Source organism: Cynocephalus volans, chromosome 6 (genome assembly GCF_027409185.1).
Source record: "Cynocephalus volans isolate mCynVol1 chromosome 6, mCynVol1.pri, whole genome shotgun sequence".
Classification (NCBI taxonomy): Eukaryota; Metazoa; Chordata; class Mammalia; order Dermoptera; family Cynocephalidae; genus Cynocephalus; species Cynocephalus volans.
The window spans coordinates 106,522,527-106,544,986 of NC_084465.1; the positions used below are offsets into that span (position 1 = coordinate 106,522,527).

General features: G+C 37.4%; 1 protein-coding gene across 6 annotated transcripts in view; it reads right to left on the minus strand.

Moving 5' to 3' along the window:
* MRTFB (myocardin related transcription factor B) overlaps positions 1-21,491 on the minus strand; it is a 179,973-nt gene extending 158,482 nt beyond the window's left edge. For 5 of the 6 annotated variants that reach the window (XM_063098758.1, XM_063098762.1, XM_063098763.1 and 2 more), the window contains exons 1-2: positions 21,409-21,491; positions 14,498-14,558 (exon numbers count right to left, since the gene is read on the minus strand). The gene's annotated coding sequence lies outside the window, so the exon portion shown is untranslated. Of the gene's footprint in view, positions 1-2,181; positions 2,201-14,497; positions 14,559-21,408 lie in introns of those variants that run through there. The other variant, XM_063098760.1, reaches the window with a different exon arrangement.
* Between the last annotated feature and the right edge of the window lie 969 nt (positions 21,492-22,460).

A 22,460-nucleotide genomic window follows, 5' to 3' on the forward strand; every position in this document is an offset into this window, starting at 1 on the left:
ATAATAAGAAAATATTATGAAAAAACTTTATGCCAATAAATTCAACAACTTAGACAAAATTGACAAATTCCTTGAAAGATCCTACCAAACTCAATCAAGAAGAAACAGATAACCTAAATAGCTACAGATCTACTTTTAAAATTGAATTTGTAGTTTAAAATCTTCTGTCAAAGAAAACTCCAGATCCAGATGGCTTCACTGGTGAATTTTAACATTTAACGGAAAAACAACAACAACAACAAAAAACTATCCAAATTATTTCAGAAAACTGAACAGGAGGAAATACTTCCCAACTTATTCTTTAAAGCCAGCATTAAACTGATACCAAAAACAGACGAGAGGCTGTTATATATAGATGCAAAAATTCTAAACAAGATTTGTTGTAAATCCAACAGCATATAAAAAGGGCAATACATCATGGCCAAATAGGGTTTATCCTAGGAATGCAAGGCTGGCTTACCATGCAAAATATGATTCACCATATTAACAAACTAAAACATAAAAATCATGTGATCATGACAATAAATGCAGAAAAATATCTAACAAACTCTAACATCCATTCCTGGTTTTAAAAAAAAACCTCTTAGCAAACTAGGAACAGAAGAGAACATCCTCAACCTGATAAAGAGAATCCACAAAAAAACCCTAGAGCTACCATCACATTTAATACTGAAAGACCGAATGCTCTTCTTTTAATGTGATGAACAAGACAGGATATCCACTCTCACCCTTTCTATACAACAGTATACTAGAGATTCTGCTTAGTTCAACAAGGCAAAAAAAAAAAACAAAAAACCAGGCATTTAGATTAGAAAGGAAGTAAAACTGTCCTTATTTTAAAACAACTTGATAATCTATATAGAAAATCCAATGAAATCTGTAAAAAAAACTACTAGTGAGTTTAGCAAAGTTACAGAATATGAGGTCTATATAAAAAACTGAATTGTATTTCTATTTTATATTGAAATTTTTAAAATACTATTTAAAATAACACCTAAACTATAAAATATTTAGGATAAATCTGACAAAAGATGTGCTAGATCTCTAGTACATTGCTGAGAAATTTTTAAAAATCTAAATAAATGAAGAGAAATAATATGTTCATGGATTGGAAGACTCAATGTTAAGAAGTTAACTCTCTCCGAAGCTATATATAGATTCAATATTTCAATCAAAATCCCAGCAGGCTGTTTCATATAAATTGATAAGCTAATTCCAAAATTTAAATGGATATGCAAAGGACCCAGAATAGTCTAAATAATGTTGCAAAAGAAAAAAGTTGGAGGATTAACACTATCAGATTTCAAGACACATTATAACACTATAGTAATTAAGACAGTGTGGTACTGGTGTAAAGATTAAACAGATTGATGGAACAAAATAGAGGCCAAAACAGACCCAAATATATGGACAACTGATTTTTGACAAAGGTGCAAAGGCAATTCAGTGAAGAGAGAATAGTCATTTCAACAAACGGTCGTGGAACAACTAAATATCCATATGCAAAAAATATGAACTTTAATCCATACCTTGCACCACATGCAAAAATTCACTCAAAATGGGTCATACACCTAAGTGTAAAAACCAAACCTATAAAACTTCAAAACTATAAAACTTCTATAACTTATAAAACTATAAAACCAAAAAAACACAGGAAAGAACCTCTGTGACCTTGAGTTAGGTAAAGAGTTCTTAGATATGACAGCAAAAGCACAATGCATGAAAGAACAAACTAATAAAATGAACTTCATCAAAATTAAGAACTTTTCTTCTCTTTGAATGTTAAGAGAATAAAAAGACAAGTAGCAGCCTGAGATAAAATACTGCAAATCATAAATCTGATAAAGAATCTGTATCCAGAATACATAAAGAACTCTCAAAACACAATAAGAAAACAAACGACCTAATAAATAAACATATAAAAGGTATGACACTTTACCAAGGAATAGCAAATAAGCACATGAAAATATGGTCAACACCATTAATCATTAGGAAAATGCACATTAAAACCACAATGAGATACTACTATACACCTATCGGAATAGCTGAAATTTAAAAGACTGACCATACCACGTGTTGGCACAGACTGAAATTCTCATGCACTGCTGGAAGGAAGGTAAGAAGAAACAACAACTTGGAAAACAGTCTGGCAGCTTTTAAAGAAGTTAAACATATACCTACCATATGATTCATCCATCCCACTCCTAGGTATTTTTACCTAAGAGGAAAGAAAGCATATGTCCATACAAAGACTTGTATATAAATGTTCAGATTGATTTTATCTGTTATAGACCAAAACCGGAAATACCCAAATGGCCATCAACAGTGACTAGATACAAACTGTGGTATATCCATATAACAGAACACTTCTCGGCAAGAGAAAGAAACTATTGATGCACTCAACAGCAAATATAAATCTCAAAATAATTATGCTGAATGAAAGAAGCCAAACAAAAAAGTACACACAATACTATTCCTCTTACATAAAACTCTAGAACAGGCAAACTAATCTATAGTGACAGAAAGCAGATCAGTGGTTGCCTGGAGACAGGGCAAACAAGCGTGAAAGTAGGATTACAAGGTGTCACAAGGAAATTTGGGGGGCTGATGAATATGTTCATTATCCTTATTGTGGTGATGGTTTCATGGATACACACACGTCAGAACTGATTAAACTGTACACTTGAAACACACGATTTACTGCATGTCAATTATACCTCAATAAAACTGTTTTTAAAAAGAGCTGCTTAAATTTTATAATACACATTTTAAATTGTCCCTTTTTCATCAGCATACTGAAAATCTTTCACTGTAGCAAAGCAATTGATGTAACTGCTTCAAATACACCTTTTCCTTTGACCTTTACTCTATATAAACACAACTGTAAAAGTAAATTACTACTGGATGGAAAAGTGAACAAACTGGTCTCCCTGGATTGCACAGTGGTCTGTTTATTGGCTTCCCATGAAGCCTGAATGCTTAGCTAAACTACCAGTACTGAATGCTTGGTCACTTAATATTGAAAATATTTTAACCACAAGCTGCCTAAAGCAATTCATTAATTCAAATAAACATTTATTGCACATGTACTCTGTATCTGGCATTGTTTTAAGTGTTCGATTTCACACAGAATGGTCAGTACCAAATTATAAAGCCATTCTGAATCTTCTCTTGGAATAATTTGTAAGGTTTTAGTCATTGCACATAAATAACACAACTAAAGAATATCAATGGAAATAGGCTATAGATGGACTAAAACAATGATTTCTCTAACATAAAGTTAAGATAATAAATGCTAAAGATAAGATGACTAAAGTGCCCCGACAGCCTAGAATTCCAGAATGAAGAGGTATCTCTTGAAGCCTAAGTGAATTCAGGAAAGTACTTTCACACACAGCAAGAAGAATGGAGCTTATCAGCTCCAAGAGGTCCTTCTGGCTTGGAAATATAAAAGGATGTTAAAAGCTTAGGGGGACAGACCCAAAATGATTTTTAAAATACCTACAACAATTAGGAATTTTAAGTAAATTCTCTAAAGGCTGGCATCAAAGACAACACTCTGTACCATGGCATATTCTTTCTTGCCAATTTTAGAGAATTCTATACAGACAGGACTGAGTATGGAAATTACGACATAAAAGATGTAATCTTATTGGGCCCACCCCGTGGCTCACTAGGGAGAGTGTGGCTCTGGGAGCGCAAGGGCGCTGGCAGCACCGAGGCTGCGGATTCGGATCCTATATAGGGATGGCCGGTGCGCTCACTGGCTGAGCACGGTGCGGGCGACACCAAGCCAAGGGGTTACAATCCCCTCACCGGTCACACGCACACACACACAAACACACACACACACACACACACACACACACACACTATATATATATATATATATGTAATCTTATTTACGCATTACAAATAAAACCCCAAAAGTCCACACCTCTTGCCACAATATATAGGGTATTTTATAGCTTATCAAGGGCATTCATTTGAAAACCTTATATGTATTATCTTTTTTCTCCTGCAATAGTACTCTCTTTTAGACTCTCTAAAAGAATCCAATGAACTCATGCAATGGACATAAAATCAATAAAAATCCCTTGTTAGAGACAACTGTTGATGACATGTGTTTCAGATTCCCTTAAAAATAGTTATTCCTTTTCTAAATTTTTCAGGTTGCCTCCCAACTGGCATGCTTTGTGTTCCCAAAGGAACAATTTTACTAAACAATAAGATTTTAGTGAATTTTGACTGACATAATGATTCCATATCACGTTCTCAACACATCATACCCAAATTCATATCCACGTTAAACACTGCTAATCTTCTAAGTGTTCAGTACCCATAGCATTCCAAACCACAGGTTCTATGACCATATTTTGTAAATATTCTCACTCCCATATAGAAGTAATAACCATTAAAATAAAAGATGAAAAAACAAGCCACAGTATTCAGTCATTTTAAATTCTGGTTTTCGTTTTTCAAATTTTTAAAAATGAAAATGGTTATGTTTTAGTTAAAATGTTGAGAAGTATTCAAAATGCAAAGACATTAAACAGCTGATAGTTGAAATTATGGAACTTTTCCATATCACCTCAAATATTTACTTTAACTAAAATGGTGAAATGATAACTTGCTGCAGTTTGAGTTCTACTCAAGCTCGGAACCAATTTGTGGTTCTTCATGACACCTTCACTGTCAATTATTGCCTTGCTATTACATTTACATTTGAAGGAAAATATTGTTCCATGGCCTAACATCTGCTGGCAATTTATAATGTGCCTGGCACTGTGCTAAACATTTTATATGTAGTAGCTCTGCTCATCCTTACAACAATGCTATGATGAAGCATTTTACAGACAGGTAGAGTATTAATGACTTTAAGTAACTTGCCCAAGGTTATAGAAGTCCTTCCCATTACTAACAGCACAAAGGACATCTTGAACCCTTTAGGAGGGAGTCTCCCAAGCCAGGCCCCTAGTGGGACCATACCTGCCTGAGAATATGGACTCATCTCCATGAGCACCTGGTGTTTAATCTCAGTGTGGTTATTATTCTCTAATTTGCTTTAATCTGACAGTATGCCTTAACAGGAAAGAGAACACAGTGGCAAGACTGGGTGTATACAACAATTTATCTTCCATGTACTGACTTTCAGGTAGCCTTTATTAGCATAATCTTGCAAACTCAGACAAGGTTTCTTTGGTAAGATGAAAAGACTATTTTAGACCTGTGGGGTGGCTTAACCAGTAGCATAAAACAATTCTGATTTTAAATGGTATAAGGGTTTATCATATAAGCAAATAATTAGTGTAAAGTTCTAACAAATAAGATACATAAAGGAGTAATTTATCCTTTGTTCTTCCAAAAAAGATTCTACATTTCATTAATGATAGCATGGAACAGTGGTTTCTCGAATGATGCTCCTGGAGCCCTAGGAGAGCGCCAGCCAAGCCTTCCACTGCCCTCTGACCCAAACCCCTATTTTACCTGTTTTATATAATGGGGCTTCATGGAAAACACCCATAAAAGAAGTTTACAAACCACACACTTCCCACCCTTTTAGAATTTCTGTACACAATTTTACTATCTTTGAGATGCAGAATAAAATGTAAATTCAGACTTTACTAAATTAGGAGGAAGAACTAGTTAAACAGTTTCTGCATTTCCTTTGTCCATTAAAAAAGACTATTCAGTAGAGAGCATAAACAAGATTTGCCAGCTACTTAAACTACAGAAACTACCATTGAAGCACATTAGAAATGTCTCTTAATACACAGAAAAAAATTAATAAATAAAAAGAAAATATATATATAAGAATTACAATCACTTATATTTTTTGCATCTGCGAGGCAACACACAAGTCTAAATTCTACACGCATTTAAACAGCAGTGCATTTCAATCATTTTATCCTCTCCATACTCAAAGTCTTCCTTTAATTAAACTAGATCTAGGTAGAGATAAAATATTTGGATTTGGCCCCACACCCCCATTATTTAATGCTCCTTTTCAAATCCAAAAGTTAAATGAAGGAAAATTCTACGTATGTGACAGTGATCTTGTCGTTTTAAGCAGCGCAATAGAGTAGTGACCATAACTAGCCCCAAAATCAACTGTATGAGGAGGGGTCCAGGACTCTTTTATCAGGGCCACGTGTATAGCACCACCTGGAAGAGCTGCTTACTCCTTCCCTGACATCTAGGCTGTGAATTCTTCTATTTCAAATGACACTACCTTTGGAGAATTAATTAGTAAAGAACAAGCTGACTACCTCTTTTGTTTGTTTTGTTTTTGGTAGCTGGAAGGTTCTGGTATCTGAACTAGTGACCGTGGTGTTAAAAGACTAAGCTCGAATCAACTGAGCTAACCAGCCAGCCCTTGACTACCTCTTAAAGATAAAATCATTTCAGAAAATAGAATAAACTATACCACATCAGATATATTTTAATTATTTTTTCTAGGAGCTGATAAGCGGTACCTCCAGAAATCAAAATTCTTTCATTTCAGCTCTGTGACTGATTTTAAAAGTGATATAATTTGCAAGGGTCTGGGATCTTGGCACAGAACTTTTCCATGTAATTACTTAACTAACCTATGTAAAACTCAAATCCATGATTTTGATCTCATCATTAACACTGGAAATGTACTCTTTCCCAGCCTTTCAGTAGCTTTGGTAAAATTCAGAATACACAGAGTCTTAGTGGATTAGATATCTGTTCAGACTCTGAAAGAACGAGCATTGATCTACATTTCAAATGAAAATGATCTGAGTTATTTTTAAAATAATCATTTATATCTAAATATCTCTCATAGTAATTTAAAAAGCTGATATGCTATAACTCAATTAGAGTTCTTAGAGAGAAAAGCTGTATTAAATTACAGCTTGCTAAAAGACACTGGTCTGCATTAGGAGCCAAATTTAATGAAAGTTCTTTGGTGAAAAAAAAAAATTAATAAATAAAAACCGCTCACATCTCTATTGCAGGAAAAAATAAGGAATCTAGGCAATAAATAAAAACACTAAAAATATATTCAATTTACTATGATATCTTGTTATATGGCAGGTGGTAGGACAAGAGTGGTTAGCCAGCAAAAGTAATACAATTGTATTTATGCCTTCAAATTAAAAAAAACCAACCACCTCTCCTAAGTGTGAACATATTACTACTACTCTTATAAATAGGACTATGCTTTTCTAATATTTAAATAATAAAAATTATGGCATATCCAAGTTACCAAAGGTTTGGTTTTCCTGAATATAGAGGGAAGACAGTTGGAAGCACACTCACCTCAAAATTAAAGGGTGAAAAAAAACAAAGTTCATTTCTAGACTACCGTTCCAATACTTAAGAGATAGGAATCAGGAGTCAGATTTAAGATGTTAAGATCTGAAATCTGCAATTCACTTTATTTTTACATAAAAGATGGAACTATGCTAACATCTGCTATTCAAAATACAAAATTTAAGTCTTGACGTAAACTGAATTCTTACTTTTAAGGTGAACTTCCAGTCCTTTCCATTCACAAATAGGACTTGATTTATTAAGTTCCCTGCTTTGTATCTCCAGAGTTGATCAAAGCACATTTTCTTAGTACAATCTGTATTGTTCCAAGTGTTTTATAAACATCTCTTGTGAGAGTTTACAGGAGTGATCTGAAATAATATCCACGGTTTCATCCTATGAGTCAGTTATTCTTAAAAGGAAATAGACTCTCTCTGTCTTTATCACCTTTATTTCCCTATCTATCACAAGTCTAATTCTAATCTGTCACAAAAATTTTTAAAAAATCATTGGCAGGATTGTCAGCAGATAATTGATTACTGGCATTAAATACTAGGCAGGGCAACAACAAAAAAAGGCAAAATTTCATTACCTGGATATGAAAATTACAGGCCTACAAAATATCTGAACTTTTATAAACATCCTTAGCCAGTAAGAACAACTCTCAAGGTCTGTCAACCACTTAGCCTGACACTGGTAACTCCTAAATCTATATTTCCTACCCTCATCTGAGATCCAAATGATTGATCCAATTGGCTGCACATGGTCACTTGCATTCATTTCTTCATAGAAACTGACTGAATATCTACTACATGCCAAGTAAAATATGCTAGACTATAAAGAGTCACAGCAAAGAAAACAGACAGTCCCTGTCCTCTTGGGGCTTCTAATAGTAAAGAAAGACAAGTCAATCAAATAATCACAAAAATACATAACATACAAATGGTGAGCACCCTATGTCCCAGACCAAGCAGGTCTAAAAGTGAACTCAGTTTACTCACTGTATCTGGCCTGCTCACCCCGGAACCTTGGTTTTGGACAAAAACAGTACCATCGTGGGTTACCAAAGCCACAATCTTGGGAAGCACTCTTGACCTTTCCCTTCCTCTTCAGATCTTCTCAACAGTTGTGTCCAGCCTGTATTCTTGGAGTGGATGTGTACATGTGGCTCTGCCAGAACAACCCTTCCCCACCTCTTCTGGGAACTTTCAATATGATGACAGTTGAGAGGTTCCAACAAAGACCGCGGGGGCTGGCTAGGGGGCACAAAACACAAGGCCAGGAGTGCACCTGGGACTTTAGAAACTAAAGCTGGGAGGGAGAAGCTATTTCCTTCCTCTTTGTTGAAGAGTGTGAGGATGGTCCCTACCCTATGAGGATGAGTACCACTTCTAATCCCTCCTTATGTTGTCCTGGTTTCTGCAGTATTCCATTTCTTTTGCAACTCTCTCCAGGAATCTTCCAATTAATTCCCCTTTTAACAACACAGTTGAGTGAAATTTCTGTTAACTTGCAGCCAGGAGTCCTGACTAGTACCTCCTTAACATTTCCAGTCCATCTTCTCCAGTTCTACTACCAGTGCCCTAGTTCAGATCCTCATCAACTCTCCTCTGGACCTATGTAACAGCCCAATGGGTCTCCCATCTCTAGTCTTGCCTCTCGCATCCAGCATCCCCAGTATAGTAAGTAGAGTGACCATATCACCCTCCCTCTGGAAGTTCCTCAAAAAAGTTAAATACAGAGTTACCATATGACTCAGCAATTCCACTCTTAGGTATATACCCAAAAGAAATGAACACATTTATCCACTTAAAAACTTGTACATGAGTTTCATAACAGCATGATTTAAAACAGCCAAAAAGTGGATACTATCCCAATGTCCATCAACTGAAGAATGGATAAACAAAATGTGGTATATCCATACAATACACTACTATTCAGCAATAAAAAGGAATAAAGTTTTGATACATGCTGCCACATAAAGTTCAAAAACATGCTAAGTGAACAAAGCCAGACACAAAGGCCACATGTTTTATGACTCTACTTATATGACATGTCCAGAATAGGTAAATCCACAGAGATAGAAAGGAGATTAGTTGTTGTCAGGGGCAAAAGAAAAGGGAGAATTGAGAGTGACTTTTAATGGGTATGGGGTTTCTTTTGGGGGTGATAAAAGGTGTTCTGGAATGAGATAGTAATGATCAGTGAACAACCCCGTGGATACACTAAAAAACACTGAATGGTATACTTTAAAAGGGTAACTTTATGGTATATGAATTGTATCTCAATAAAGTTATTTTAAAAAATGGCTGCACACACGCACACACACAAATTGCTGCACAAAATCATACAGTAACTCTTCTGTGCAGAGGCCTGTTTGAATCACTCTGCTTGCTATAGGATAACCTGTTGTAAAAACACACAATCCTTTCAAATGAGGAAATGATTTATTTCCCTACAAATAAATCCCTACAGTGACCAGCCATAAAACCAAATCCAAAATAAAAAGAGGAAAGAAAAAAGAACACGCAATTTGCAATTAGCTGGCAGGTACGGAATGGAATTAACCAAAGACTGCACAAAGAAAAATGTTTATCAGAACTGCTCACTTCCCTTTGATTACACAGATTTGAACGAGTCAAAGTCCTTTTTACTCATGAGAAAATGTGCCAGCTTCTTTATTAGCAGAGAGCAAAAAAAAGCCAAGCATTCTCTCCTATAACCAAATTAACATCCACAGAAGGTCTGTTTGTACTTGGCAGTCATGAACCTTTCATCTCAGAGCACTGCTAAACTAAACAAGCCTATGTTGTATTGAACACAATGAGCCAGACGCCCTGGCACAGGCTCCTAGACTTCGTCAGTCGGTGATGAAGAATATTAGAAATAAAAGAGGATGGTGACAATGATGGTCGTGGTGGTGGTGATTAAAGTAGCTTTATCTTCACTCTGTTCAACATTTCAATTATCTACAATAATGGAAACATTCTAACACCAACTTTCTCTGTTGGTGTACATAAGAGAGCATAGATTTCAGAGTCAGAGAGATCTAGATTCAAGTCATAGTTTTTTGTGATTTGTTTTTTAACCTACTAGCTGTATGCCTAAGGACAAATTTCACAGTCTCACTAAGCCCTTCTAGTCTCTAAAACTAGGTAATCACATCTATCCTCAGAGTTGTTGTGAGAACAAAATGAGGTAATTCCCACAAAGGGCACAGCATAGTGCTCAATATACACCCCCACCATAAAGATCCTCACTGCTCTCAACTCTTCAGAGCAAATACATTTTAGAGCTTATATCGTAGCATAGGTAAAGGACAGCAGCCATCCTTCTTCTACCCAAGGACATCTAAACAACCAAAGGATTCTATGAAGATTTTGTATTAAATAAATTATCCACCTCACCCTACTCCCCTAGAATTGAAGGTAAGAACGCCATGAATAAAGCCTTTCAGATGTATTAAATCAGGGCACAAGACAAAGCATTCATTCACCTAGGAGGAATTTAACAGCACTGAACTGAGAGAGACACCATGAGAAACACTTACTATTAGAGGGAAATGCATATTTTGCAGTGCAATAATTGGTAACCTTTCCATAAAGATTGATGCAATCTGATTATAATTCCCACGTGTCAGTAATCAGTTCTTAAGGTAAAAGAAAAAGGAAGTGGGATGGTTTCAAGCACTACAGAAAAGATGTAGGAGGATATCCTTTCCCACTGACAGCAATTAATGTCTGAATGACAGTTGCTAGAACATTCAGACTGAAAAACTTTGTTACATCGGAATAGACTAAAATATATTAAAACAAAACTTACCAGGTTTAACATACACAAACACTTAACCCTCACCTTGATCTACGTGTCCTCTCTGAACAAACTGAAGAAGGAAAAGCTTGTGTGAAATTCCAACATTTGTCATTATATATCTATGATAGGGGGGAAATGATGGTTTTCAGCCATATTTCCATGTTGGCTGTCAAAGAGAGTATCAGGCTCTGGAGTAATAGAGTCAGACTCCCTCTGCCCAGCTCCAGACAAATTTCCATCATGCCACCCACTGGGCAAAGCTTCCAGGGTTAGGAAAGAAGGAAACTTCTCAAGGAGGCTGGGACATTCAGAGGTCAGAGATACACCTAGGGAGTTTCACTGAGCACTGAGCTCATTAGGGAACTTATGGCCCAAAGTTACTGTTCTCCCCTCCCTGTTCCAAAACTCTACTCTGAAGACTCTAAGGTGATAATACTCTTGGGAGAGATCAACTCAGTTACAGATACTACAGAAGTACACCCTGTGTACTGGCTTTGCTAGGGATCTATTACCTATACTGTATACAAGCACATACATTTTTTTCCTCCTACTGCATTTTAATACTCTCACCCTGATTATAAAAGTTTCATCTGAATATCCTACTGCCACAAATGCTCTATGTGAAGACAGAACTTTTCTCCTCTGCCCAACTTTCCAATCAAATGATCACTTACCCTGCCAGTCTAAACTCTAAGCTTTATGCCTAAAATAGGAAGAAACTGCTACAAATTCATGAAATCTAACCCATTAAATATGTAGGAACATCTTAAAAACTTCTGTTTAAATACAGCATAAAAATTTCTACAAATGCAGCTAAGAGGAAAAAGAAATGATAAAGCCTTAATTTTAATTAAAACTTCTATTTAACTACTACTAGTAATTCCTCACTTTCCAGGACTATTATTAGAATCAGGGTTTTAAAGCACGCAATTGAAGATTAAATCATCTATCACATAAGCAAAATGAATGCTATCACATAAGCAAATTCCTGTACTGCCACAGAAAAGAGATTCAAGAGCCCAGAACTTTGGTCATTTTAGAAAACAAAAACAAGATTATACCATTATCCACAAAAAGATATCAGAGGGAAAAGTTCAGGAAAACCTCATTAATTTAGGCCCTACTAACAGAGACTCAATAATTTCCTTACAAGTCTACCTAGATTTAATTTTGGAGTATTTATTAAGAAAAGGGTTGCTAAGCAAATTAAAGTGCAAATGAAAATTGCTAGAAGATTATTTAATCAATTTAATTTTTTACATGCAAATAACTGCTGCTAAAATACTAATTAAAACCAGTTCATACATTCTTTAAAATCCCATATTCCAATGGAAACAAAGCATATGAAAACAAGAGACCAAAAAACTGCTTAAATCTATTAGATAATTGTTCCATCCTCTCTGTTTATTTTGGCTATGAAAAACTGGTTTAGGAACTCAGAAAAGCTTAAAAGGCAGGCTATTGAACAAAGATTTATATATTTTTCTGAAGGGCTGGCAATCTATTTCTCTTTTATTTTTAATAAATGTTCAGCCATACAATTAAAACATAGCTCAATTTCTCTCCATTATAATTGAGAATATATTTTGGGCATTCACCTTATCCTGTCTTCAAATAACATAACTGTGAAAAATATTCTCATGTCTATACTATGGAACACAGATAGCATTCTTTAACAAAATCTAGTACACTACCTAGTTCAGATAGTGATGGTCAACAGGAACACGAGAAAATGCTCAACATCACTAATCGTCAGAGACATGCAAATTAAAACCACAACAAGCTACCACCTCACTCCTGTTAAAATGGCTATTATCAAAAAGACAAGAGATAACAAATGTTGGTGAGGATATGGAGAAAAGGGAACCCTTGCACACTGCTGATAGCAATGTAAATTAGTACAGCCATCATGGAAAATAGTGTGGAGGTTTCTCAACAAATTAAAACTAGAACTATCACATAATTCAGCAATCCCACTAAAGGGTATACCATATATCCAAAGGAAATGAAATCAGTATGTTGAAGAGATATCTGTACTCCCATGTTTACTGCAGCATTATTCACAATAGCCAAGATACAGAATTAACCCAAGTGTCCATCAACGAATTAATAAGAAAATGTGGTATATACACAGAATGAAAAACTATTCACCCATAAAAAAGAAAGGAAATCATGACATTTGTTACAACGTACATGAACCTGGAGCACATTATGTTAAGTGAAATACGCCAGGCACAAAAATACAAATACTGCATGTTCTCACTTATATGTGGAACCTAAAAAAGTTGATCTCATAGAAACAGGGAGCAGAATGGTGCTTACCAGAGGTTGGGGTAGGGGGTTTAGTCAAAGAAACAAAACTATAATTAGATAGGAGGAATAAGTTCAAGAGATCTATTATACAGCATGGAGACTATAGTTAATAACAATGTACTATATTAAAAAACAGAGCCATTGAATGTTCTCACCACAAAAATGATAACTATGTGATGTAATGCATACTTTAATTAACTAGATTTAACCATTCCACAATGTATATGTACTTCAAAACAGCATGTTGCACATGACACATACATACAATTTTACCTGTCAACTTAAATATATTAGAAAAAAAAGTTACACATTAAAAAAAAAAGTAACAAAACTCAACGTGGGCAAGGTTATAGAAAACAGGACTGTCATGGACTTTGGTGGAGGTATAAATTGGCAGTCTTTACAAAGGACAGGTTAGCCACATGTACGAACGTCTAAAATGTGTATAATCTTCGACCCAGTAGTTTATACTTCTAGGAAGAGAAATAAACAAGTATACAATGATATAAGTACAGGGTGATGATCAACACACCATTATCCATAAGAAAGGGAAACTAGAAACAATCTAAAAGGTCATCAAAGAGTGATTAAATAAAGTATGGTGCCTGTAAACAATGAAATATTATACAGCCAGCAAAATAATCATGTATGATTGCGCATGTCTTTTCTAATTCCCATACGAAACATATTGTCGCACTAAAAAAGATCACTATGTACTATGCAAACCAATTTATTTAAAATTTTGTATATAAATACTTCTAAATCCATAGATACATTTCTGAACTTATGTTCACCAAAATATTAATGGTGATCATTTCTCACTGGTAGGAGTTGGGTGCTTACTTTCGTCATTATGTTTTATACTGATGGAAATTGTTCTCATTACTATAATAAGACCATGCAACAAATCTTTATTTAAGAAAAAGAAGTATTGACATCTCACCAAAAGTGGCTTCAAATTCTATAGATTCTAGGAACGAAAACACTCCTAAAACAATCTCCCTGTTATACCTAAGAAAGCAAGGTGTGGAGAAGAACCAAAAAAAAAAAAAAGAAAGAAAGAAAGAAAGAAAATCATAAAAAAACTTACCTCAGTAAAAATACTTATTTCCCTGTCTTACATTCTCCTTCGTAGCACCTTTACTGTGAACCTGGAAAAAAAAAAGTAAAAGTTACTTTTTACTGAGCACTTACTACATGCCAGACAGGCTGGTCAGAGAAAGCCTCCTAGAGAATGTGAAGTCTGAGATAAACTGGAAAGAACGAAGTAGAAGTTACAAAAATGGAATGGTTGAGAAGGAAAGTGAAAAGTTGAAAGTGTAATTAAAACTATTCCTAAATTGTTCAAGGACCTATAAATGACTGTATTCTACAAACACGTATGGAGCACTGTAGCAGGTCAAGACTTGGGGTGTTAGACTCAGAACATCTGCATTTGAACCCCAGCTCTACCACTTCCTAGCTGTGTGATCATGGGCAAGTCACTTCACTTCTCTGTGCCTGGTTTCCCATTTGTATAATAATAGTATCCAGTTCATAAAATTGCTGAAGAGTATATGAAATAATCTACATCAAGGACTCTAAAACAGTTCTTGGAACATAATTAATGTTCAATAAATGGTAATTAACATTTTTATTATTATAAGCTCTTATTATATAATAAATCTGCCTCTCACCACCTTCACCACCACAGTTATTTATTATATTTGTTATTAGTATTACTATCATTAAAAAAGGGCATAATCCTTGTCTTCCAGGGGCTTACAGTGTACTGGGTAACGTTTAGAGTTACCCAGACACAGACTGGCCAGTAGCTCAGTTAGTTAGAACGTGGTGCTGATAACACCTCCAGGTTTCGATCCCTGTACTGGCCAGCCACCAAAAAAAGAAAAGAAAGTTACCCAGACACATAATATAATGCAAAAGAAAGAGCCTAGTCAATTATTCATTCATTTAGTTAACAAATAATATGAATATCTATTCTTCGGCAGGTATTTTGCTGGATGCTGGGCATTCTTCGGTGTACAGGAGAGACACAGTTTCTCTCTCAGAAAGTTTGCAGTCTATCAAGGCCTAAGCTACAAGAAAGAGAAGCTACATGAGGAGACATACTGTTTTTTTACTGAGTTGGGCGCAGTATATATTCGAACTGGCAGAATTAGGCAGCAAACATTCTGGGTAGAAGGGATGGTGTTCAAGAAACACAAGACCTTTGGGGAATGCCTAGTAGCACTTTTGTTAAGGTGCATCCAAGAGAGGAAAAAGTAACAAGGCTAGAAAGGAGGAGGAGGTGGCCTCGAATGCCAGACCAAGCTTGTTCTCTGTTCTCAAGTGTACTGACTACCCTGCTCAAACTGAATGAGAGCTTAGTTTTAACTTCAATTCTAATATATTTTTATTGCTTTTCTTCATGGTTTCTTTTTCCCTCTTTGAAAAGTAAGAGGGGTAAGAGTGGGAAAAGGAAAAAGAGAACAGCTGCCTAAACCCATGTTGTCAGTGGTGGTGTTAATGGAAGAGGCACTAAGTGATGAGTTTCAAATGCTTTCTCTTTTAATCTTCCCAGCATTCGTACAAAGACAGTATTGTTCCTTTTACAGATTAGAAAACTGAGGCCCAGAGAAGTCAAATAGATTTTAAGTTCATAAATTTAACATGATCTTGATTTTTAAAAAAAAATTTTTTTTTCTGGACCTAGACAAGATGATTCTAAAGTTCACATGGAAAAATAAACAAGCAAGAATTGCCGGAATGGGATGGCCAGTCAGCTCAGTTGGTTAGAGCATGGTGCTGATAACACCAAGTCCAGGGTTCAATCCCTGTTCTGGCTACACTCGCCCACCAAATTCAAAGAACTGCCAGGAAGATGAAAAGCAACAAGGGGAAACTAGTTTTAAAAGATATGAAAACATTTCATAAAATCAATAATGTGGTACTGGTATATGAATAGAAAGACTAATGGAATAGAATACAAAGTCCAGAGCTCTACCCCAATACATCCAGAAGCTCACAATACAATAAAAGTGTATTCAGAGATGGGCACTGGAACAAATGGGTAAAGGCAAGGGGTAGCCATACGGAAAAAGATAAGTTGAAACTATACATCACTCTAAACACCAGAATAAAGCTGAAATGCATCAAAGATTTAAGTGTGAAAATGAAACCATAGAAGTACAAAGAAAACATACGCAAATTCCAAAAATCTTGGAGTGCTTTCTGTGACTAAAATCCAGACACCATGAAAGATTAATATTAACTATATAAAATTTAAAGAAAACAACATTTAAGCCCTCTTTATATAAAAATACATGAAAGTGGGCTGGTCAGTTAGCTCAGTTGGTTAGAGTGCAGTGTTATAACACCAAGGTCAAGGGTTCGGATCCCCACACCGGCCAGCTGCCTTTATTTATATACATATATACATACACACACATATATATCTATATCTATGTATGTATGTTTTTTATTTACTAATATGGGAAGATCTCAAGAGTAATTAACTAAAAATGAGCAGGGGGCAGAATAATTTACATAGTATGTACATTTTTAATAAATAGAAGGAGTATATGTACTATATTGGTATTTGCTTGTGTCTACATACAGAAACAAAGGCTGTCTATAAGAAACAAATTATGGGGTTATGGGGAAGAGCAAGACTGACTTGGAAATTAGACTTCTCAAAATATGCCTGTGTCATTTTAATTTCTAAACCACATGAACATTTCATCTATACAAAAAATTTTTTAATGTCTCAGAAAGAAGAGATAGAATAACCTATAAACCAAAGTCAAAAACCTAACAAGCACTAAAAAAAGTTTTTCTCTGAAATTAGAGATTGACAAGCAATTTCAGCGCAGCCATTACTACAAATTATAAGACAACGTGCCTTTTATTCCTTCAATCAAGCTAAAGCATGTGATTATAATAACCTATAAAAAAAGCTATTTGGAATGGTGAAGAATTACAAGAGAGAATAGAAAGGTTCAGTGAGAACACTCAGTCTAATGGTTCTCAAAGTGTGGTCCCTGGACCGGAAGCATCGGCATCACCTGATAACTTGTTATAATACAAATTCTCAGGCCCCAAGCCCAGACCTACTGAATCAGGCACTCTGGAGTAGTAGGCTGGCAATCCTTGTAAAACACACTTAAGTTTGAGAGCTACTGATCTGGTCTGGTGATTCTCACATGTTCATGTGCATCACCCAGAAGAGAATCTTATTAAAATGCAAATTCTGGTTCAGCTGGTCTGAGGTGGGCCCTAGAGTCTCCATTTCAAACAAGCTTCAGGATGCTATTGATATGCTGCTGGTTTGGGGACAATACTTTGAAAAGCAAAGCTGAAGTCCACCCGGGGAAGAAAGTATGCAAACAGTCTTCATGTGGTTGAGTTTCTTGTGAAACCGGCCTTCCATATCAGGCAGAAAAAGTCCTTACACTGGTTTTCTGGCTAAGAGATAACATATAAACTTCCCATATAAACTGTGCTCTTCGTGCAGAGTAGATATGTTTTCAAACATATTTCTTATTAAAACAACAATATCAACTATGAAGCACTGCAATCCGATTTAAAGATGTCCCATTTGAGAAAACTTTCATTTATAAGTGGACCTACAATTCTTCCAAAATGGGGAAGAAAAAATCCTTCAAAACCAAATTCATGCAATTGCCTAGTTATATTGTCTGATTAACTGTACTTCAAACACATTGACCACACCATCTGCACTCCATGAAAAATCACCAAGCAGTTTGTTTCCTTCTAAATATTTTCAAAAAACGGTTCTTATATTTACAAACATTGACTCCCCATTTGTTTTACATGGGTGGGGTGGAGGAGAATCTCCACAGGAACCTTCTGAGTAAACAATTCTAGTTTAAAGGGAATGATCTAGAAATGTTGTGTATCTTCACTTTGCAAGTCACCTTTTGGATAATTTTTGGTGTTAAACATTAATCAATGTACTGACATTTTTACATATTCCCTATTTCACTGAATCTAAGATGACTTCAATTTTAAGACACGATTTTGTGTACCACTAAAAAGACAAGTTGCCAATTGAATCACAACATGCCAATTCTATGATGTCATTCCATCTCAGATGTGCATCTTAAAAATCAATGAAATACCTTAATTATAAATCACAGAGATATGTGCAAAGTAAACTATTCATTTTCATTCTAGTTAAGGTCTTGCCTAGAAAAGCGAAACATTTTCAATGTCTTTGTAATTCAGTTATCTGGTCCATTTATGTGCAGGTGAGTATTTCAAAAAGTAGTGGTTTGAAAAAACAGTGCTGACCTCTTTTACCCTGGAACATGACACTGCTTGCTCAAAATAAAAATTAATTACTCTCAATTGAGATAATTTTACAACTCGAAAGTATTCAATGTATCTATCTCTAGACAATTTAAAATATATCCTTCTATTCTGACAAGACTTTATTCAGATGTCTGTTTCCATAGCACCTGTCAAAGGTAATAAGCAATGAAAAATAAACAAACATCTTACAGCAAGAAGCAACTTATCTATCAACAAAAGGGCAAGATAAACTTGCTTCTTTGATTTAAGAGTTGAAGAAATTTATAATGCTACAATGTAGCTATAAGATGGTCTGAGTCCAATTTCTTACAAGAAAGTTTCAAATGAAAAGACAATTTCTAACAAATCACACCATGAGCACCAACACACGTGATTACAGGTAATTTTAATTTTCATCTTTAAACACATCTGTATTTTCCAAATTCTCTAAGATATATTAGTAATAGGAAAGGCTATTTAAAAAGTGATTCCATTTAACATATTTTACTTAACTAAGACCTTTTTAGTTATTCAACGTTATTACTGTTGCTTCTCAAATGCATTTTAACTTCAAACTGCTGATTCAAATTTTCAGTTGTCAACATTTCTAACAAGAATTTCCATTAAACACAGCAAATCTTTCAGACAGAGGCACATATGTTCTAACCTCACATACCACCTGAGATTCTAGAATAGTGAAAGTGTCACTATCCAAGAACCTGCCTTTTTCTTAATGTCAGACACTTCAGAAAGAATTTTTAAAAAAATTTTCCATCAAAAATTGTCAGTTAAGTTCTGCCCCCTTTCCTGTTATAATTGAGTAGATAATAGAGATTGTTCTTTAGAGTGGTTCTCCAGGGGGCTGGAAATGTCCACAGGGAATATTTTTAGTTATCAGGGAGACTGGGGGACACCAGTGGCATGCAGAGTTTGGGGGCCAGGATCTAGACTTCACACAATGCATGGGTGGGATGGACCTGTATAATCAAGACTCATCCTGGTTCCAAGAGTCTTTTGAACGTCCAGTCAGATTAATCTCACTATAAACTGGAATTTACAACACAATACTTTACAACACAATATTGAAAAAACTATGGGAAAACTCCAATAATGTAGGAGAAAGTAGCAAAGGAAGCTTAAATAAGAAAACTGTCAAAAAATTAATGATCATTTCCTCATACCACACAGTTAACACAACTTGTAATTGCAATATCTTAATACTGGGCATATATAAATTTGTGAGATACTGGTACCAAATCCAAAAATTTCAATCTTTTATATTTTACTCATTATTACTGATGATAAATGCTAGGAAACCAGTTTTGTCCCCTGAAGTAGCAGTGCCTCAAAGTTTGTGACACAAAAGATACTCTGCAATATAGTTTGAAAATGTGGCATCTGTGGAGGGGTTATATTAATATTTGTGTTGATTGAGACAGTCTGTAATTTATCTTGGCATGTTACCCCTAATTCAATCTAGCTTGTTCCTCATTATAGGTTACCCCAACATTAGATGTTTTTCCCCACAGTGTCTGTATCTCTGCTCTTTCATTTTCTTGTTTGAAATAGCTTCTGATATTTTTACTGTTGTTCAATCCAAACGTATTTATCAGAAGCAGGCACAAGCACCCCAGTCCATGCTGTCTTCTAGCACAGGAGCACGAGCTAGACATAAACGATATAGCAGTGCGTTTCATAAACAGCTCTCTTTTGATTTTTCCCTTATATTTAAACGGAAGCATCATACTGATTTTCACTTACGTGCATAGGCAGGTTACATTATTTATGACTTTTATTTCAGCGTAGTAAAGTGGGCTTTACAAAAGTTGCTACAAAGGGGAGGGGCCTTGACTCCGCCTAGGTTGAGAACCACGGCTCCAAAGAGCAGAATCACGTGCTTAAACAAAAATCAACTTTAAAAAAGTTTCCTTTGCCAAAGGCAAGCCCTGGGCTCCAATATTCCACTTCCAGTCGGCCAGACTCCCTATCCCCAGCGCACACTCGCTGCTCTAAGCCCACCTCTGCCCTCAAGCAGGGCCAAAATATGGTTCTTGACCATCTGGGGATCGGGGACTCTTCTGCAAATTGGACAAAAGCCGTGGAAAATCGGTCTCCCAAGAAACTCACGTACCCCGCTGCATCCATCCAATTGCAGGGATTCCCGGACACACCCTCTGCAGCCCCATCGGGGCCTCAAGAAAAGAACTGCGAGTGGGGGTGGGGAGAAGGACAAGCGGCTAGGAAGGGGCGTGGGCGCCGGAGTCAGCGTGCTGGGGTTTGAAGCCCCATCCTACTACTTCCCAGCGGTGACTTTGGGCAGGGCGCTTCACCTCTCTGTGCAGCACCAGCGTGGAAGCGCGCAAGTTAAGTGCCTAGCATATAGTAAAGGCTCAATAAACGATGCCGCCACGGCCAGCAGCGTCAACCCCACCGCCGGGGGAAACAGGCAGGCCCGGGGTCGCGCCCGAGCGTGGGGACGGGCTGCGAAGGGGACTGGCCCTGGCGGCCCGAGGCCCCGGCCGCCCCGCCCCGCGCGGGTCCCCGGACGGAGCGGACGAGGCGGCGCCGCTGCAGCCGCGGAACGGGGCTGGGGTGGCCTCCCAGGACGCGGGCCTGCTGCCTGCCTCCCTCCGCCGCCCGGCCCTTGGTCTCCGCCGCCCTCACCCCTCCTCAGCCCCCAACTGCGGCCGCCGCCGCCGGCCGTACCTCACCTCCCGGGCCGCCGCCGCCGCCGCCGCTGCCGCTGCCGCCGCGCGATCTCGCGAGACTTCGCTCCGCTTCGTGCTCCCCCTCCCTCCCTGCGGCGCGCGCGGACCCCGGCCTGGAACCGGCTCGGCGCGCTCCCCAGACGCCGCCCAACCCGCCTCTGGGTCGGGCCTCGCCGTTCTCGCGACCTGCCTTCCGTGACCCGGTCTCTACACGCAATCCGCCCACCCCCGTGACCGTAAAGGGTTAAAACCCAGGTGCTAGGCGGCCGCCTCCCTCTCACCTGGCTGGCCGGGTGCGCGTGCGCATACGCGTGCCCGGAGCCCTGGACCTGAGAGCCTCTGCAAAGGCTTTGACAACGATGACAACAATAATCTTAGCGGCCACTCTTTGCGTGCTTACTGCGTGCCGAGTACTCTAACAACGCTCCTTTGGTCCTTACAACTGCCCCAAGAAGTGTGTATTACCATCCTCCCCATTCCAGAGGGGAAAAAATGGAGGCTTGGCAAGGTCGAGGAACTGGCTCCAAGTCACACACGAGGAATTGGCAGAGCCTACGTTGGAATCCGGGGTTGTCTAACACCCAAGCCAAAGCCTCATTTCTCCATCTCCGTGACAGCCCCTCAGGCCCTGTCCCTCCTTCCACTGAGGGCATGTCCCAGCCCCAGTCTTCACTTGCCTGAAGGTTCACCAAGGTGAGAAGAGGCGCTCGTAGGAGGTCATTAGCTACAATCCCTCTGGTTTCAATGGACCTGGGAACAGTAAAATACTTCTCCCTCAGTGCACGAACTTCCTAAGGCCTCCCCTGCACCAGACCTTTTGCCAGGCCCTGAAAACTATGTGACTATTTATATTCGGTTATGTCTTCTCTTTAGACTGGTGGCATTTTGACGATAGAGAACAAGATAGAATGGCATACAGGAAATAGACCAGAATGTACATGATGTTAGGGAGCACAGAAAGGTGTGACTTCTTCCTATGGGTAAATCTTAAAATAAAAATAACAATTGTTTCTAAAGAAGAGGGGTTAACATTCATTGAGGACATATCAA